The sequence below is a fragment of the Prionailurus bengalensis genome, chromosome D3 (assembly GCF_016509475.1).
Source record: "Prionailurus bengalensis isolate Pbe53 chromosome D3, Fcat_Pben_1.1_paternal_pri, whole genome shotgun sequence".
Taxonomy (NCBI): Eukaryota; Metazoa; Chordata; class Mammalia; order Carnivora; family Felidae; genus Prionailurus; species Prionailurus bengalensis.
Window position 1 is genome coordinate 68338041 of NC_057356.1, and position 19579 is coordinate 68357619.

General features: G+C 53.4%; 1 protein-coding gene across 8 annotated transcripts in view; it reads left to right on the forward strand.

Moving 5' to 3' along the window:
- Positions 1-1090: 1090 nt before the first annotated feature.
- The window catches only part of CTIF (cap binding complex dependent translation initiation factor), a 296988-nt gene continuing 278499 nt past the window's right edge, over positions 1091-19579 (forward strand). For 3 of the 8 annotated variants that reach the window (XM_043558763.1, XM_043558770.1, XM_043558771.1), the window contains exon 1: positions 1203-1399. The gene's annotated coding sequence lies outside the window, so the exon portion shown is untranslated. Of the gene's footprint in view, positions 1400-2069; positions 2406-19579 lie in introns of those variants that run through there. The other 5 variants (XM_043558768.1, XM_043558769.1, XM_043558765.1 and 2 more) reach the window with 3 other exon arrangements.

The window sequence follows — 19579 nt, forward strand, 5'->3', positions numbered from 1 at the left end:
TCATCTGGGATCTTTGTACCCGTGTAGCTTTTCTCAGATGCCTACCCCTGCCTCTGCCTTTGTTTAAAACCTCCAGGAAGCCTTCTCCCACCCCCCATCCACCCTTGATCCTGGTTGTGGGCTCCTGCTGAGGGTTCCCTAGCACTTTATGCTCATCCCTATGCTAAGTATCGTCTTATTCCCTATACTTTCATTGACTGTGGTCCTTACACTAGACTTTGAGCTCCTTGAGGGCAGGGACTAAGGGTCTTACTTGCCTTGGCATTCCCAGACATGTCCCATCTGTGGAAAGTGCTCACCAAATGTTATATGAATTAATAAATGGATTTCCACTGCATTATACTGTGTCACAGTTCCTCAGATGAGTTTATAAGCTCCTTGCCTGGAGGAGTGTACAGCATCGTGTATTTCTCATGAAGGCCTCTCTGTCCCAATCTCGGTGCCTGGCACATAGTAGGTTCTTAGAAAGCACTGGTGATTTGGTTAAGTGATTACTGAATTACCCACTGCACTGAATTCCCCCAGCCACCAGGTTCCCCATCGCAACCCTTAGCATGGCCAATGGAAAATTAATCGGTTGCAAAGTGCATATCTAATTACAACATCCCGCCCCTGCCACAGAGATGTTCAAATGTTAATTATAACATATGCATCTCAATAACAGACGTTAGCACTGAACGCAGCATTAATAACGCCGCTTGGACCGCCCAGTGTATACACAAAGCTTCCTTTTATCTGCCATTAGGACAGACTTTGCACTTTTAGTGCGGAAGTCCTCTTCTTTAAAGCGTTCCTGCTCCCGAAACCAAACGTCTCCCTGTAAGCTTGGACCGCGCCTAAGCCCCCCGTTCCCCCAACACAGAGGTCCCCACTCAGGGCCGCGCCGCCGTCGCGGGGTGAGAGCGTTGGCCGGCGGGTTTCGGTGAAGCCAGGCTGGACTGTCTCGGCTGTCTCGGCGGCATCCCCGGGGTCCCGGCGGCGCCCCGCTCTCCAGGGCCCGCCATCCCGGGAAAGAAAGGCGAACTACATTACCCAGCAGGCCTCCCGCCGCCCTCTTTCCTTTCAAGTCTTTGCACGTGGCCGGAGGGGAGGGAGGGGCCGGGACGTCACTCTCCTACATTCTCTTTCCCTGTGTCAGAGCAGGGATCGTTTTTTTTTTTTTTTTTCCTTCCTCTACTCCCTCCCCCCCACCCGCCCCTCCCTCCCTCTTTCCCTTCCCTCCCTCCCTCCCCTCTCGGTTGGGTTTGTGCGCTGGGGCGCCGGATCCCCTCCGCTGCCGGGACGCGCGGAACTCGAGGCAGGAGTAGGCTCTCTCGAGCCTCCTCCCTCCCTTCCCCTTCCCTGTCCCCTTCCCCCACCCCCGACACGGGCTCGGAGCCGCGGCCGGAGGAACCCCGAGGTGAGCATCCCCCCGCCCGCCCCCCTCTTTTAGTCAGTACAGCCTGCGGATCGATTCGGGGACCCGCCAGGAGGGCTGCGTGACGTGCGCGTGCTGATAGATAAATCCGAGAAAACCGCCCCAAACAATTAACCCCCTTCCCCCTCCCTGCGCCCCCGGCCGCCGGGCGTCTGCGCCCATGCTCAGACCCCTTCTCTGTCGCGGACCGCACTCCACGGTCTCGCCCCCTCCCCAGGTTCGCCCCTTCCCCTCAGGGCTCCCGGCCCGAGTGGGGAGTCGTAGCCCTGGGGCTCCCGGGAGGAGGGGGCTCTCGGGGGCGCATGGCTGGAGCCCGGCTGGCGCTCGAGCCGCGCGGTGTAGCCGCTGTCATGTGCCGGGTTCCGAGCCGGGGGGAGGAAGAAAGCGAGCGTGATTGCTCTCCCTTTTGTTTTGAAGCCCGCATTTGCTGCATCAAGCAGTTGCTTTAGTACCAGCCAAACTTGCAGCTGTTCTGACCGCGCTCCGGCGAGGTAGGGAGCGCGGCCCTGCGTGGCGACTCCCGGCCGGAGGCTGCTGCGCTGGCGGCTGCCGGAGGGACCCCGAGAGAGTGTCTCCACGCAGCCCCTCCCTCCCGCGGTGACTGATTGTGTCTGTGGCAGCGGCCGTGTGAGGGTGTGTGCGCGCCCGTCACCGCGAGCGCGGGGATGTCTGTCGTCTAGACAGGCGGCACCCTCCCTCCGTCCCCGGTGAGCCCGCGGGCCGCGGGGGGCGCGGGGGATGGGAGCAGATGAGGAACCCGAATCGGTGGAGCCATTGCGGTTGCAGCTTTGGACATTTTCTACGGTGGTGATTCTGTTGGCTTTTTGTTATTATTCCTGTCGCCACGGTGTGATTGGGCCTGGGGAATAGATCCTTCAGGCGGAGCGGGGGTTAAGTTGACAGGCTCTGAAAAGCCAGCTCGCGGTGGCGAGTGACCCGAACGGCCGCGGCGTGGGCTCCGGCTCGGGCTCTTCGGGACGAGGAGCAGGTGACTGTCCTGGACGCGTCGCGGGTCGTGGGGGCAGGGAGGACAGGGGGCGGCGGTTCGGTCTGCGGCGACCGAGGTCTGCCCTCCCCCCCCCCCCCCCCCCCGCCAAGGGCCGCGGGCCCCAGCCTAGGTGCATCTGGAGGAGGCGGCCCGGGGACGGCGGGTGTGACTTGGGTTATGTCTTTCCACTGACGTTAAAAGACAATTGGGGGTCGGCGTTGGCTCTTGGGTTTCGTAGAGTTTTCGGGGTTGAGGCTGGGGGGCAGGTGTGAGCCGGGAGGGGGTGCGGCGTGTAAAGGGGAGGGATGGCTGGCGGCGGCCTGTGTGTCCCTACCGGAGGAGCGAGGCGTCGCCTCCCCCGCCCAGCTGTTTGTGTGTGTACACACCGCTCTGGCACGTATGGGGGGGCGGGGCGTGGGGGGGGGCAGACCGCGGTGTAGTGGGGACACGCGTGGGCCCGACTACCCGGTGAATCGTCCCGCCAGCCCCCTCGTGGTCCCAGTTGGGCTCCTGGTCGTGTGTGTCCGCGCACGCGCGCGCCGGGTTACTTGGACAGGGGGTCCTGCGGCTGTACGACCCGGGAGCCCCTGCAGTTGCGTGTGTGCGGGGTTGGCGAGGGAGTTCCGGGCGCGCGGTGGCGCGGGAGACAAGCCTTGCGTCCCTCCGCGTCCCCGACGCCCCCTGACCCGCCGGGGTGGCAGCCTGCTCGGCCGGTGGGGTGCAGGGCTGGGAGGGGCCGCGGGCGCGCGCGTGTCGCCGCCCCCGACCCTCCCAACACGCTCGGGTTGACCCTTGCTCCGGGGCGCTCTGTGGGTGCGCGTGCGCGCGCGCCCGCCTCTGCCTCGCGGGCCCCGGACAGAACGAGCGCGCTCTGCGCACTCCCTTCCAGTTTTTCGTCCTGGAGACCGTGGGGGCCGGAGGCTGCCCTGCCCGCCCGGCCCCGGCCCCGGCCCAGCCGGGCGCTGCTGCCTGCGCTGCTACTCGGCTGCCCTGCTTGCCCGCCCGCCTCCGCCGCCGTCGCTTTCTGGGTCCCTGAGGCCGGGGGGATTATCTCCTGGGCTAGGGGCGGGCGCGCACTGGGAAGAAGCCGGTGGAGCTGCGGGCCCCGCGGCGGCTGGAGTCTCGGGAGGGCGAAAGTGACACAGCACGAGCGCCGCCGCCGAAGCTGGAGGAGAGAGGAAGGAGCCGCCCAGAGCACGGGGAGGGGCCGCGGGCTGTCCGGGCCCGGTTCCTCCTGCCCGGCCCGGGGTCTGAGCCGAAAACCTCAGGAATCCCGGCTTCGAGCATGCTCAGCCAGCGCGAGGAAATTGCCAGGGCTTTCAAGAAAACCCAATTGTACAGGAGCAGAATGCACCGAACGAACGTTAGCGGTGCAGTCCCCCCACAGGACGCACTCGGGTTGCCTGAGGAAACTCCCTTTGAGTATTTGAAACAGGATTCGATTTACACACAGATCATCTCCTCTGCTGTGTCAAGTGACTGTCCTAGATAATGTACGCTGGTAGGCAGTAATTTTGTAGCGCATTCTGGGGTAAGGTGTCATCGGTGATTAACAGATTGCTGTAAATAGCGTGTTGTTTGTTTGACTTTACAGAGCGTTTCCCCCTACCCTTGAATCATCACAATTTCTTAGCAGGGTCCTGTGATGTAGGCGGGTAGTAACCCCATTTTACAGGTGAGCACACTGAGGCTCAAAAAGTGCCATGTGAGTCCCCCAGGGCCCCTCAGTGGGGAAGGGCTACTTTCCCCCCCTCTCTGTGATCCTGTAATTTCTCTTCGCAGCCTATGGCTTTTAATTTAAATAATGGTCATTTTTTTGGTATCTGTGTTTGAGGTTTTTTTGAGAGTAGGTCTTGGCTCCCCCAGGAAGTCCTGAGCTTCAGAAAGGGGGTAAATTATAGTGGTATTTATTCTGTGTCAAAACACTTTTTATTTGCCACCAGACCTCATGAGAATAGTCATTAAAGACAGAAGTCTGCATTGCTGGTTATTACGCATCTGATAATTTGCTAATGGCGAAAGGTTATCAGCTTTGATACATCCATTATACCAGAATCACACCTGCATATAATAAATACATATGGCATACATGTTTATGCAACGCGTGTCTGTATTCGTATGGGTGTGTTTGGGTGTGTTGTTCATGGACCCCGTGTCCTTGTTGAGTCCAACGTTTATTCTTTAGGTACTGATTTCAAAACCATTGGTTTAACATGTAGATCCCTGAGAAACCCAGGGTTCATCCCAGGTGATACTGTTCCCTGCCCCCTGCATCCCCAGGGATAGGGAAGCCCTGAAAAGAGCAAAGAGCTCCCACATGCCTGTAGGTACTTTGAAGAGTTCGTGTACAGGAAGGTTCTCAGACCCAGCCTGGAGAGTTACCAGGTTTGGCCAACTAATCAACCACTCATTCACAAATAGAGACTGAGCACCTCCATGTTTCTGTGTCTTCAAGTGCATGCAAAGGAAGTTGAACATACAGTCCCTGCCTGCCAAATCATATTCTATCTGTGGAGATAAATGTAGGATTTTAAGTCCAGCATATGTTTATTGAGCACCTACCTTGGGCTAGATACTGTACTCTGTTTGGGGCACACAAAGATAGTATAGTAGAAACAGCTAAGTTGTAATGCAATAAAACGGGTGATTCACAGCCTACGGGAAAGAACAAATCATAAATACTTTAGAGCACTCACCCTGGGACTTAGTCAACTTCACATATGTTGGTTGGAAGTGACTCCTGATGCCAGTTCCAATTCTAGAGCAAAAGCAGGAGGGAGCAACAGAGGAAGAAGGGCTTTCCGTCCCTTGTTACCCTGGACTTCGGGCTTTTTGTAACCTCCCAGGTGGGCCTGGAGGTATGTCCTGAGGTGGACGTTAGGCAGCTAGTGGGAAATGACCCTAAAGTCAACCAACAGATTACTCTGCTGGGCAGTGAGGAGCTGACAAGTTCTTCTCCCTGGTCCTGCCCCAGCTCTGCCGGGCTGTGATGGGCTGGGGTAGGCTATCTTCAGTGCTGCGCTGTGGCTTTGGTCAAGGTCTCACTCAGGCCCTTCCTGGGTTTAGTAGTTTCTGTCTTACAGGTCTGCGTAGATGTTGTAACGTGAGTCTGCTTCATATCTGTTCGTTCCCCACCTCGCTTCTGGGGTCCCTGACACCGTCCTCCAGTTTCATCTCAGTTTTGGGGTTCACTGCCCTTGTTTTAAGGTTCTGTTGTTTGCAGTTCAGATGATGAAGGAGGAAGCAGGAGGTGGTAGGCAGGATGGAGAGAGAATCCTGAGCCCAGAGAGAGAACAGGAGGCTCAAACAGACGGGCAAATCGCAGTTTTTGGGCATTTTCCAAATGTGGTGGCATTTCTGCATAGCTTACCCGATAAACGTGGCGACTTCTTTCGATGCTCTTTTGGGGGGGGGATCCTCTACCTCTCAGCCTCACGGCCGACTCACGGTCACCTGAGCTCAGTTGTTCACATTCAGGCCTTACTCTCCTGCCCTCCTGCCTCATCCTGCACACAATTTAGAACAGCGCTGTGATGGGGGCCTTCTCCCTGAATTATCACCATGCTGGCTATGACCTCTGCCTCTAATTTCTGAATTAAACCCAGGCCAAAGCTGTGATTCAGAACAGGGGGGAAACAGATAGGTCTTCGGATCCTAGGCACCCAGAGCTGGGACGGGCCTTCCTAATAAGCTGATCTCTGTGTGAAGGCCCCGAAACCTAGCGAGGTGAAATGACTGCCCAAAGTCACCAGGAGCCCTTGGCAGAGTTGGACAAGAAATTCCAGATTTTGATACCTCGTTCAATCTTCTTTTTCTGTGCCTTCTGGAAAAAGCAGGGTTCTTACTTGCCAGAGAGAATGCTACATCTTCTCTATTTCCTCTGGTTCTGGGAAAGGCTCTGGAAGCCCTCTCTTAGTCTTGAACTTCCTTTCCTTTGAGACTGCTCTTCCCTGCCCTATCTTTCATCTTCGGCATCCAGGAATCTGGATGAGGGCATATATTTGTGAGAAGTGGCAGGCCTGGGGGCTTTCCAGTGCACTTCAATTTAGTCCCTTCCCTTGGCCGGGTCCTTAGGTCCCGAAAGGGTTTGCAAAGCTGGCATACATGAGCATTTTTCTAGGAAGGGGACTCACAGATTTCATTTGACCTCCCACCTGACTCAAGTAGGGACAGGAACTCCTGGTGGGGGCGGTGGGGGTGGGTAGGGGGTCGCTGGGCAGTGGACGCTGCACTTGATTTGGGTTTATAGTTTGCAAAGTATTTCCCGCCGGGGATAGCATCTGCCTTTTATCTTAGCCCCGCGGAGCTGTTAGCGTTATTCCCATTTTGCATACGAGGCCTCCGAGTCTCCATGGTTAGTGACACGCCAAGTCACGGGGAAGTTGTAAGTTGTAGAACAGGGATCTGAACCCAGGTCTTCAGACTTCAAATCCAGCGCCTAGGGCTAGGATGTCACATCGTGTCACATCATCATTACAGTTTTGTGAGTGGAGTGCTTCCAGGTTTCTAGAGCTTTTTATGTCCACTGTCGGCTCATATCCAGCATGGAGTCAGCCCCAAGTGCTGACTAACTGACTCAGGGATGGGATGGATAAAGTATGGGAGGCGGTCTTCATGGCACTAACATGTGGACTGGGGCCAGCTGAGATGATTTTTGTGGAAGAGGTGAATTTGGGAGTAGGTCTGAGGTCGTGGCGGACCTAGAATAGGTTTTCAGTTGGGGCGATGGCTCAAAAATGGTAAAGGAGAGGGGCGCCTGGGTGGCGCAGTCGGTTAGGCGTCCGACTTCAGCCAGGTCACGATCTCGCGGTCCGGGAGTTCGAGCCCCGCGTCGGGCTCTGGGCTGATGGCTCAGAGCCTGGAGCCTGTTTCCGATTCTGTGTCTCCCTCTCTCTCTGCCCCTCCCCCGTTCATGCTCTGTCTCTCTCTGTCCCAAAAATAAATAAACATTGATTAAAAAAAAAAAAATGGTAAAGGAGAAATATGTGTGGTGAGCACAGTGGTTGAGAAAGTTCTGAGTAGCACGGTCAAGGGGTGCCTGTTCAAGCCTCACATCAGGGAGGGCTTCCTAAGGGAGACAACACAGGCACCGAAAGCGAATGGATGAAAAGAAATTAGCCTGGAGAGGAGCTAGAAGGGGTAAAGAACAGCGTGTGCTTAGGAGAGGAGGTCTGAGGCTGTCTGGGCAAAGGAAGGGATTGCAGCAGCAAGGTCAAGTTCAAAGGTGGAGAGGCAGACAGGAGTTTCGTGAGCCCGGCCCAGGACCTTGGCTTCTAGACTACAGGAGGAGCGTGGTGGACGGGCCCGAGGCCGAACGGAGGCATGCTGCTGTGGTTCAGAAGGGAATGCGATCTGGAGCCAGGAGGCCACTGGGCCAGTGAGGCAATGACAGGTTCCATCCAGTATCAAGTCGCAGGGGATAAGGCCTGGAGCCAGGGCCTCGTGTAGGGGGATGGAGGGAAGGTTATACATTACAAACATTTGGGGACTAAAGTCTGCAGTGGTTGCTTAGCTTTGAGGAATAAAGGAGAAGTCCCCGCGACTCCCTCCAGGCTCTCTGGCCTCACTGACAGAGGCCTCACAGCCTCTCCCCGGGTGCGAACTTGTGGCCCGGAGCACAGCACCTCTGCTGAGGTTGGGGTGAGGGGGAGGACCGCGTGAGCTCGCTGTCGGACGTGTTGAATTTGAATGGCTGGTAGGCGAGGCCAGTGGAGCCGGGCTTGACCCGCACCGGGGCGCAGGGGAGCAGCCCAAGGGAGGGGTGGGGGCGGAGAGCTACAGTTCGGGGAGTGAGGAAGCTCCGCTGCGGAGTGTGACCCCGGTAGACAATGAAAGACCTCTTCCTCCCATTGTCAGAGAATCCTTTGTCACGCCGGGCCCAGCCGCTGCAGCCCGGGGCGGGCGGGCGGGGATGCTGTGTCATGCGGAGGCCCAGCTGGCAGAATCCCTCGGCAGCTGAGAGCAGGCTTCAGCTGGGAGCCTTTGGAGTTGGGGGAGAAGCGTTTTCATATTTCACAGCCGTGGTGAGCGGAGCCCTGTCCCAGGCGCTCGGGCCGTGAGCCAAGGGCAGGGAGGGCCGGGCAGCCTAGCTGCTCCCAGATGTGGATGCATGAAGCCACGAAGAAGCTTTCGAGACCTGCGCAAATAGTAGAGTACGATTTCAATAGGAGAGCATCGCAGAGACTTCTCTTCCTGCCGCAGCGCATTTTTAGAGGGCCGATGCGTTTTAGGCAGAGCTCAGTGCTTACAGCTTTGAATCTTTAGGGCCTGGGATCGTGCCTTGGCACTTGGTAGGTGTCCCACCGACATGGGTGCATCTGCAGGGATGCGGCCAGACTTCAGTGTCTGGGGTGGGAGGTCAGCCAGGGACGGTTCCCGCGAGCAAGTCCAAAGAGGGTATCCCAGCCCTGAGTGAGAACGTGTTTAGCGCCATAGTGGAGTGAACATCTTGAAAATCTTCCAGTTACCAAGCACCTAGAAACGCTGTATGAAATATAACTAGCACCCTTTCAAAGAAGAGCTGAGCTCATAGAATGTAAGGGAAATCCCCAGGGAACTCCAAAGTGAGTGGGGACAGTCAGCTTGCACTTAGGCTAGGCCGGTCCTGGGGGGTGAGGGCGGTTGTAGGGGTGTGAGGGGCAGTTACTGGTCTCAGAACCAAGGGGGTTGAGCTCTGACAAGAGGAGACGAGACGGGAGTTGGGACAGAAGGCCCTCCCCAACAGAGGCCCTCTGCCCCTGCAGAGGTTTGCAGGCTTGGAGAAAAGGACGGACTAGATGTCAGCCAGTTGGCATGGAAGTGGGGGAGGGGGAGCTTGGCGGTCTTGGCCTGGATTTGGCGTGGGGAAAAATCGACCCTGGGAACTAGAATACCTCAGGCCTGTCAGGGCTTTGGTTGTCCACGACAAATGTGGTCTAGAGTCCCCAAGAGGAGGGGTTAGCATATAAAGCCTATATGCTTTATATATAAAGCATATATATATATATATATATATGCCCCCCTCCAGGGGCCAGGGGCCCCCATCCCATGGCTCTAAACTCCCAGGGGCACCAGGAAGGTTCTGGGACTCCTCACCCTTCACTGACTTGAGTCTCCTCCACTTTGGAGAGGTGCTGAAGGACCCAGGTGGCCTGAGTGAGTGAGTGAGAAGGAGGAGGAGAGAGGCCCCAATGGGAACCTTTCTGAGATGACTACATACTTTGGGAGGTGGGTGCAGGGCTGTGAAGGGCTCTTCCTGCCCCACGGCCTTATCTCTTAGCAGAAGCCTGTAGACAAGCCCGTCCAGGAAGACCAGAATGTTCTCCCCTGCCATTTAGTCAGGACAAGTCCTTACAAAGGCTTCGGTCTGGGTTCCCCCTAAGCGTGCCCTCCGCAGATTCTAACTGCTACTGGTCCCCCAGACCATGCACCGCATCGTCTCCCCCACGCCCAGGTTCCTGGTGTTCCTGTAAACTTGGAGACGCCTTCGAGTTACCCAGTCCATCTCCTAGCTGGTGTGGGAATCTGGGAACCCTGACTATCTCGGCACTTTTTCCAGTGCTTTCTTCGACCAGGAGCATACTGCTCTGTGAGGCAGCCCCTTCCCTCATTCGAAGGCTTTTGCTGCTGGAAAGGCCTTATATAAGTGTCAAGGAGCACCCTGCCCATTCCCCCCCCCACCCCCCCCCCCACCTCCCATCACCCCTTTGGCTGTTATGAGAGATGGTTTCCAGGCCTCTCACCATCCCGTTGGCTTCCACTGGAAGGGCCTTAATTTGTCAAGCTCTGATTCTGTGAGAAAGCATCCAGCCAATTCGCCTTCTAACTTACTGAGCAGAGAGGGAGTTTTTGCAGATGGGTGTGATATTAGCTGAGCCGGCTGCATAGGCACAGTCTGTGATGTAGAAGTTCTGAGAAGCTTTGGCTCAGTGCTTATGGGAGAAGCACACACTGCGAGTTCCTTCCTCCAGCACCCAGGATCCATTTCAGCGTCTAAGTGACTCCGGAATCGGATGCAGGGAGCTGATGTTTATCAAGTGTCTGTTATGTGCTGGGCACACAGTGCTAGGCGTTCTCTGTGCGCCTCGCTAAGTACAAGTAACTTCTGTGAGGGAGAGACGGAGAGGCAGAGACGTGGACATGCCTAAGGGTCGTTGTGACAGTTGAGCCCCAAAGTTATTCCGAAAGAATGTGTGTGGTTCCATCCGGAGTGGGTGGGGCTGACATTCCCAATGCCATTCCCTTTTAGGGCCTGCCTCCAGGGTAGGCAATGTCATGATCTCACCACTAGCTGAGAAGCCACAGGCCTTTGCCATATTCGTGGGTCCTTAGCTGAGATGCTTAGGAGTTTGAACCGTGACACGAAGAAAGTATCGGCTGGAGAAGCCACATCTTGGAGTGTCACCAAATAGGATGGTATTCACAATCGGAGTGTTTCTTGGAGCTGGAGCGTGTCTGCCTTGGGGTCTGTCTGCCCGGCCCTGGGCGTCTCTGGTAGAACAAGGTCTTCTGCCCCTTCGCCTGTGCGGGATGGTTGGGGTCTCTGGGTTCCGTGTCGAGTTATGAGGAGCCCGAGTTGCCTGAGCAGCGAGGTTGTGCCGGCCGGCCGGGTGTCCATGTAAGCACTGCCGGTTTCACACAGCACCCTCCGTGGACAGGGCCCAGTGGTGAGGGTGAGGGACTCTGGGAAAGCACCCAGTTTCTCCTCTTCCTCCTCCAGAAGTTGTTCCTTATGCTCACATTCTCCCGGTTTGCCTCGAACCTCTCAGCTTAAGACTCTTACCTCCGTTAACATTCGGTTGGGTTTAGCAGATGTGCATCAGGCACCTGCCGTGGGACAGATGATTTCAGGGAACGTGGCAGGGTCTCCGCTTCCGTCTTCGTCCTGGTGGAGAAGACGGGATGGCCTCGTATTCACATAATGTGGGGAGTACTGGGTAAGGAGAAGGAAAAGTGGGCTGAAGCAGCCCGCACAGGGAGACGATAATCTTTGGTCCACATGCAGACACTTTTGAGAGTGAAAGGCGTGCTAATAATAATCCTGTTGGGATGTAGACACAAACGAGGCCATCCCTGTGCCAAGGGCTTATGGCCACACGGACCGGGGAAGTATGCATGGGTCACACCTGGCTCTGTGATGGGTCATTTATACTGTAGGATGATGGAGGTATAGGATGATGGAGGGCAGTGCCTGCAGAGAAACTGGCAGCTGTTGTCCCAGTTTGCTTAGGGGCTAGAGAGGATAGCATCTTCCGTGGGGACTGGGGACTCGACATGCTGCTGGGCCTCTGTTAACAGCTGCAAGGTTCTGTGATCCATTTCACCGCGATCTCGGTTTTGGGGTTGGGGGTGCAAGTTTGGACAGATGAAAACCACCTGGCTTGTAGGATGTTTTTGGCTACAGGCAAAAGAACACCGGCTTCAAAAACAAGGTGTTTAGGGGCCCCCCGGGTGGCTCAGTTGTCCGACTCTTGATTTCGGCTCAGGCCATGATCTCACGGTTCGTGAGGTTGAGCCACGCTGTCAGCACAGAGCCTACTTGGGATTCTCTCCTTCTCCCTCTGCCCCTCCTCCTGCTCTCTCTCAAAAATAAATAAATGTGTAAAAAAAAAAAAAAGCACCACTTAAAAAATCAAGTGTATATAGACTGACAGCCGGAAGTCTGAAGGTAGGGGTTCTAGGGTTGGTTAATTCAGTGGGTCAGTAATCATTTCAAGGACTCCTTCTAACCTTACAGGCCACCACTGTCAGCATTTTGGCCTTTGTCCTCAGGCTTGTCCCCTCATGGTCACAGCACGGCTGCCCCTGCTCCATACGTCACGTTCTCATGTAACTGTATCTGAGGGCGGGCAGGAAAGTGAGTTTCTCCTTGTGTTTGAATTTCTCAAGCATGGCAACCTTCCTCAGAACCCCCGTGCTAGAATTTCTAGCAAGTCCCATTGAAGGGAAATGTGTTAATGCTCCTGCCTCAGCTCCGCGGAGGCTGAGAGCAAGTCTTGGTGCCTTCTGCCTCATCTACAGGAAGAGGTGAGGCTGCTTGCAAGGGGAGGCGAGTGATGGTCGGGTGAGCACGGATTAATGTTTGCCCTAACAAATTAAAAATATGATTTTATTTCCTTATTTGGGGGGTTGTCAGCCCTTATTGAGAAATAATATTTTATACCTCAATATGATTGAAGTCATAAAAAAATGCACCCCCTGGCTCTGGCAACTGATCTGCTTCCTTTCACTATCGTTTTGCCTTTCCTAGTAATTATTATCTCTTAACCCACGGGGACTCTTGGGGCTTAGGACCCCGGATGTCCCGCGATGCCTTCAGCGTGGCCTCAGTAGCTGCGTTCTGTGCCCCCTCCCCCCGAATAGCCCCTCTCCTTTCCCACCACTAGGGCCAGGCAGAGAACCCTGGCGGACAGAATTGTCCAGAGGCGGGGAACCTCTGTTGCTGGTGGCCCAGACAGCAGGGCTAGAGATGCCTGAGGGGCTGAGGCTCCGGCCGGTCGATGGTAGACAGCGGTCACCTTTGAGAGTAGCTGTGAGGCTGAGAGAGGAAATCGCTCCTTAGTGTGGCGTGGATACCTTTGGTCCTGTGGAGTCAGTTCTCTTGCCTGTGCTGGTTCGGAACTCCGACCCTAGTGGAGGACGCTGTCTTCCTCTCCCCAGACCAGACCGCTGTCCCCTTCATACAGATGAACAGCCTGGGCTGTGGCTGCCTGCCCTGTCCCCTGGGGCAAACCATCCCTGCCGAGCTCTTTCACACTCCACTCCTCTGGTCAGTTTTGTCCTCCCCTCCACCCCAGCGCTTGGTCTGTGAATCTTCAGGGCACTTAGCCCTGGCCATCACTCCCATCATCCCTTGGGGCCTCATCTGATCTGTTCTCTGAGATCATAAGCACCTCAATACTGTCCTAGTCTGAGTCATCTGCGGATAGCTCATACGGCCTGCCACAGGGTCCATGCTCCATGAAAAAACATTTTTTTCAAGCAAAGTACATATTTGCAGAGTGAGGAGAGGCAGCTTGCTCATTTTGGCCATCTCTCCAGATTTAAGACCAGTGCATCGTGGCACGGCATGGTGCCCGGATGAGCATTTATGGCTCTCTGCATAATCCTTCCTGAAGAGGAAGAAAGGTAATCCACCCTGCTGTTAGGGGTTGAGTTGTCACCCCCCCAGTACCTTGAATGTGACTGTATTTGGAGAAAAGACCCTTAAAGGGATAATTAAGGTAAAAGGACATCCTGTGGGCGAGCCCTAAACCAACACGACTGGTACCCTTAAAAGAAGAGGCGATAAGCACACAGGGGAGACGGGACACCTGGGAGGTGAGGACCCAGGGAGGAGGCGGCCATCTGCAAGCCAAGGAGAGAGGACTCAGAAGAAACCAGCGTGCTGATCTGAAGCTCAGACTTCTAGCCTCTCGAACTGTGAGAAAATCAGTGGTTCTCGTCCAGGCTACAACGCCAGGCGTGTGGCTCCAAAGCCCGGACTTTTCTCTGTGAGCGGCTGTGTTTGGGCAGCAGGGGAGACTGTCTGTCAACCCAGGGATGGGACAGGTGGTATTTCTCCCGAAACCCTTCGGGCAATCTAACAGTAACTTTAAAAACCTGACATCTGTGAGGTGCTCCAGTGATAATTGCTTAGGGAGCACTTTACTTGGGTTATCTTAATTAGCCTTCACACCCTCTCTTTTATCATTGAGAAAATGAGGGCACAGAGAGGTTAAGTAATTTACCCTCGGTCACACAGCTAATAGGTGGTTTAGTCAATTTTGCTCTCAAGGTGCCTCTGAAGTATCACACGCGGAGATTGACAGGCTCGGCTGAGGTTTCCTGGCAGTGATCTGACAAGGTCACTGGTCTCGGGTCTGCCACTAGTGACCTGGGTGACCTTGGGCACATCACATCTGGATGTTTTCTCTCAGTAACCTCAGGGATTGGATGAGAAAGTATCTAACACCCCTGATCGTCTCACTCTGAGGTTCTCAGTGCCAGGCCCAGTGCCAGAGGTAGGGATTATATGCTCAGCATGGCCTGGCACAGGAAAGGAAAAATCCCTCTGATGTCATCCTTGGCATCTGCCCACACCTAAGGTGGCAGCCCTGGGTCGGCCCGACTTGGCCATTTGGACCTCTGGCGTGGCAGTTTGCTCTTTCCCTACAAAATTAATTTTTTCTTAAAAAAAAAATTTTTTTTTAATGTCTATATTGAGAGACAGAGCACGAGCAGGGGAGGAGCAGAGAGAGAGGGAGACACAGAATCCGAAGCAGGCTCCAGGCTCTGAGCCGTCAGCACAGAGCCCGACGTGGGGTTCGAACCCACAGACCGCGAGATCATGACCTGAGCTGAAGTCGGACACTCAACTGACTGAGCCACCCAGGTGCCCCCAGAATTAATTTTTTCAGTAAGGTGGAAATTATCTCCTCCCCGTGCCAGGGCCCATTCTCGATCTTTTAAGGAGGTGGGCTTTGAGTTAGATCCCTTGAACCGTTTGGGGTACGTGTTGCTGGGGAGTGATTTAATGTGTTTCCTTCCTCTGGGTGAAACAAACGTGGCCTACTGCGGCCTTATTCATGCCAGAGAGAAACCAGCCACGGCGGCAGAAGCTGGGGAGCCCAGGTTGAGCCAAAGACTGCTGCATCCTTAGCCTGCTCTTGTTTCCACATCCCGTTTGACCCAGGTAGATGGCAGGTGAGGATAAAGGTGAGGACAGCGGGATGGCATCGTTCCGGGGTTCTGCAGGCTGAAGATGGGGCATAAGAACAGGAAGGAGGTTGGCTGGGCTGCCTGTGGGCACTCAGGGACCTGGTTTTAACCTCTGATAGCCCAGCTCCTGGTTTGTCCTCATAGGGCTTTAGTGATTTTAGTGACCTCATTAGAGGCAAGTTTACTTAACGTATCTGTAATGGATTTCAGAACCAGAAAAGTACTAAGTGTCAAGTTTCTAGTTCCCCCACGGCCTGCTTATGACCTCCATAGTTCCAGAATCCCAAGCTCTGACTCTAGCATTCAGGGCCGAGAAGAGGCCCTCAGGTCCCAGTGGGTGAATGGACACAGAGCAGGCCTGATTGCTGTGGACGCGACTGTCCATTATCACCTGGTCTGTGCTGTTGTCGGCCGCATCAAGGGTTATTATTCTCTTTATTTGTTACTCATTTATTTGTTTTTTTGAGAGAGAGAGAAAGGGAGAGTGAGCGAACAGGGGAAGGGCAGAGAGAGAGAGAGAGAGAGAGAGAGAGAGAGAGAGAATCCCAAGCAGGCTCCACCCCGTTGGCTCAGAGCCTGATGCGAGGCTCTGACCCATGAACCGCAAGATGTTGACCCGAGCTGAAACCAAGAGTCAGATGCTCAATAGACTGAGCCACCCAGTTATTATCCTTGGTGTTCTTGGGAACTGGCTGGGAAATTGGCAGGGCTAATGTGCTTTTTCCAATGGGGACATTGAGGCAAGAGAGACCAAAGTGACTTGGCCAAGGTCACATAGCACACTGTCCAGTGAGAAAACAAATTAAGGGCTGGTTCTCCATTCAGTAACCACCGCCGACCCCCCGCCCCCCGCCGACTTCAATACCTTAATGTAAGGCATTCAAACTACTGATGGAGTATAGGCTGATTTTCAGTTGAATATCTATGACTTATAAAAAAAAAAATTAAAACGTGTACAAAATTTTAAACATTTAAATGTGCACCAAAGGAAAAAAAAAAGCTAGTACATGGAACTTGTGATTTCATTATTGCTTAACAGGACACTAAGTTTAATAAAAAGTCAGGACAGGGTCAATAATAATATTACAACCGGCAGACGAGTACGACAGACAACTCCAAGGTGGTGAATTGTGGGAAAGACTGCATAAGCAAGTTTGGGTTGGGTTTATGTCACCTGGCATTAGGACAGCTTTGAATAATACATGTCCCATTTCAGCCCAAGGCTACCTCTTCTCATGTAACAAATGTGGGTTCCTAAATATTTATTCATACGAAACATTTAGATATATGATTGTGATTTGTATTCACGAAAGATGGTCATTAACTAAAGACAATCTTAGTAAATATTTTTTTAAAGCAAAGAGCCCTTTTATATAGTCTCCAGTTTCTTTGAAAAGCAAATTTAGACTTAAAAATTTTTTTTTAAGGTTTATTTATTTTTGAGACAGAGTGAGACAGAGCACGAGTGGGGGAGGGGCAGAGAGAGAGGGAGACACAGAATCTGAAACAGGCTCCAGGCTCTGAGCTGTCAGCACAGAGCCCGACACAGGGCTCGAACCCACGAACCGTGAGATCATGACCTGAGCCGAAGTCGGACGCTTAACCGACTGAGCCACCCAAGCGCTTCAACAAATTTAGACTTTTAAACCATGACTTCTGTTATCCAGCATTTGGATAACCAGAGACTGCTCTTTTTTTAAAGTTTATTTATTTTGAGAGAGAGAGCATGGACGTGTGTGCTAGTGGGAGAGGGGCAGAAAGAGAGAGAGAGAGAGAGAGAGAGAGAGAGAGAGAGAGAGAATCCCAAACAGGTTTCTCGATAGCACAGAGCCCGATGCAGGGCTTGATCCCACAAACTACAAGATCATGACCTGAGCCAAAACCAAAAGTCTGATGCTGAACCAACAAGCCACCCAGGCGCCCAGATAACCAGAAACTTCTTAATTGGCACCTGAATAACTTTAGCACAATGGCAGTTAATACATTTAATTGTTGGAAAGATCTTAGCACCTAATGTGCTATAATAAAGAGTGTTCTATTTGACATCCATTTCCCAACCAATAATAAATACTCTTGTCTAGAGGTAACTAAGGGGTACATTTTAGATCTAACTCGTTCCAATAAACCTGTCATAGTTTTGTTTTATTTCATCTATCTATCTATCTATCTATCTATCTATCTATCTATCTATCTTGAAGTGGAGATCACCACTTGTAACACGGGACTCAACATTTTTAGGCCAGTATAGTCTCTTCTGCCTTGTGAGCAACGGTGACCATATTTTCTGAACCAAAAATCAGGATATGCATTTGAATATTTGAAATCAGGATTTCTCTTGATTGTCATCATATCTGAATTGGGACTCTAGGGTCTCATTCTCAAATTTGTTGATGTGCTTATACAAATCAAAAAGATTTTTGTGATAAAATATATTGGCCCTACCTCCTGAGACATATTTTCTCTTTTTAGTTTCCTCCCAAATATCTTAGCTCCTATGTTCCCAATACGATGTGTGTATGGGGTTTCCCCACCACCAAACGATTCTCTGACACCAGCTGGGTATTCTGCAGTTCAGCTCAATACTGACACTGTCTACGTGGAGATAAGATCAGATCCCACAGGAGGAGGGCTCAGTCCTACAAGACACCCCCTTGCCTCGGAGATAAGGTCAGATCCCACAGGAGAAGGGCTCAGTCCTGCAAGATATACACACCCCCTTCCCTGCCCCAGAGATCCCACAGGTTAAGGGTTTAGTCATTTAAGACACCTTCCCCCAACGCACACACCAAATTCAGACGCCTCTGACTGGCTGCAGATTGGAGGTTCCAGTGACCCCACTCCTTAGGTTTGATTAATCTGTTACAGTGGCTCACAGAACTAAAAGGATGTAACTCAGGAACAGCCAAACGGAAGAGACGCGTAAGACAAGGCATGTAGAAAGAGCAAAGAGCTCCCATGCCCCCTAGGAGCACGCTACTCTCCCCAAATCTTCATGTGCCCACCAACTGGAAGCTCTCTGAACCCCATCCTGTAGGTTTTTAGGGACGCTTCATCACATAGGCACCATTGAACAAATCATTGGCTATTGGTCACTGATCAACCTCCAGCCCTTGTTCCCTTCCCGGAGGTCAGGGGGTAGGACTGAAAGTTCCCACTTTCTAATCACGTGGTTATTTCGCTGGCAACCTGCCCCATCCTTAGGTGCTTTCCAAGAGTTCCCTCATTAACATAAACCCTCTTTGGGCAGAAAGGGGCTTATGAATAACAAGACGCCTTTTTCTCTCGTAAATTCCAAGAGATTTAGGAACTCTGGGCTAGGAACGGTAGGTGACCGAATCTATATTTCTTATCACAAATCACAATATCATACTCCTTTATTAATATAACGGTGTTAAATCAGGGGCCCTTCCCATCCCATCCCCAAATTCCTAACAAACAACAGAATAGTTGCCTGTGTTACCTGTGGAAGCAAGTAGCTTTGTGACCTGAGCAAATGGTGGATGTTTACTGCCTGTTCTAGTTTCTATTGCCGTGTAACAAAGTACCCTAAAATTGAGTGACGTAAACGGTAACAGCCCTCCCTTCTGCTCAAGAGTCTGCAATTTGGGCAGTGCCCGACAGGTGCAGCTGGCCTCTGCCTCCACCCGGTGTCAGCTGGGACGGCTCAACCTGGACCCTGGCGCAGAGCCACTTCCAAGATGGCTCCTTCCCGTGGCTGGCGAGTTAGGCCGGCTGTTCTCCGTCCGTGGGGCTGCTCGGGCTTCCTCAGAGCACGGTGGCTGGGTTCCAAAGTGAATGTTCCAAAGAAACAGGAAGGAGCAGCTGCCAGTTTCTTACAGGCCGGACTGGACGCTGGCTCAGTTGTGAAGTTGTCGCCGTCGGTCAAGCAGTCACCGAGTCTGCGTTTGGGAGTAAGGGACAAAGACCCCACTTCTTGAAGCGAGCCATGTCAGACGTTCTGGGGCCCGTGTCGAACCACCAGCACTGGTCTCACAGAAAGGGAGCATCTTTCCTTCTCACAGACCTTCTCCCTTCACGCATCTTCACTGAAGATTTCACAGTCTTTTGTGGCGGGATGAAGAAGGAAATGTTTATAAAACCCTGTTTGTTTCGTTTGAACTCAGTTATAGTGAGTGAGTGTTTTGTGTAAAGTCCCTTTTTATAGTGTAGCTCTTCAACAAGTGGCTTCCCCTTGTCACGGGTATGGGGGGGGTGCTTCTTCACTTACTAACCACTCCCAGAATTCACTGAGATGAGGGCACGCAGGCCCTTGGCTCTCCTGGCTGGGGGCCTTCCCCCGCATGGCATCCACGCTTCCCGGCCTTCTCAGAGCCTGCCATGACAAGCGGCGCTATGGAGATGAATCAGGAGACACCCCGCCCCGGTGCCCCCCCTCAGGAGCCCAGTGTGTGTGTGTGTCGTAGCTGGAAAGCAACGAGCTCCGTGTCACCTTTTCTCACGGTGCCCTCTTCAGCTGGCGGAACACAACAGGCCAT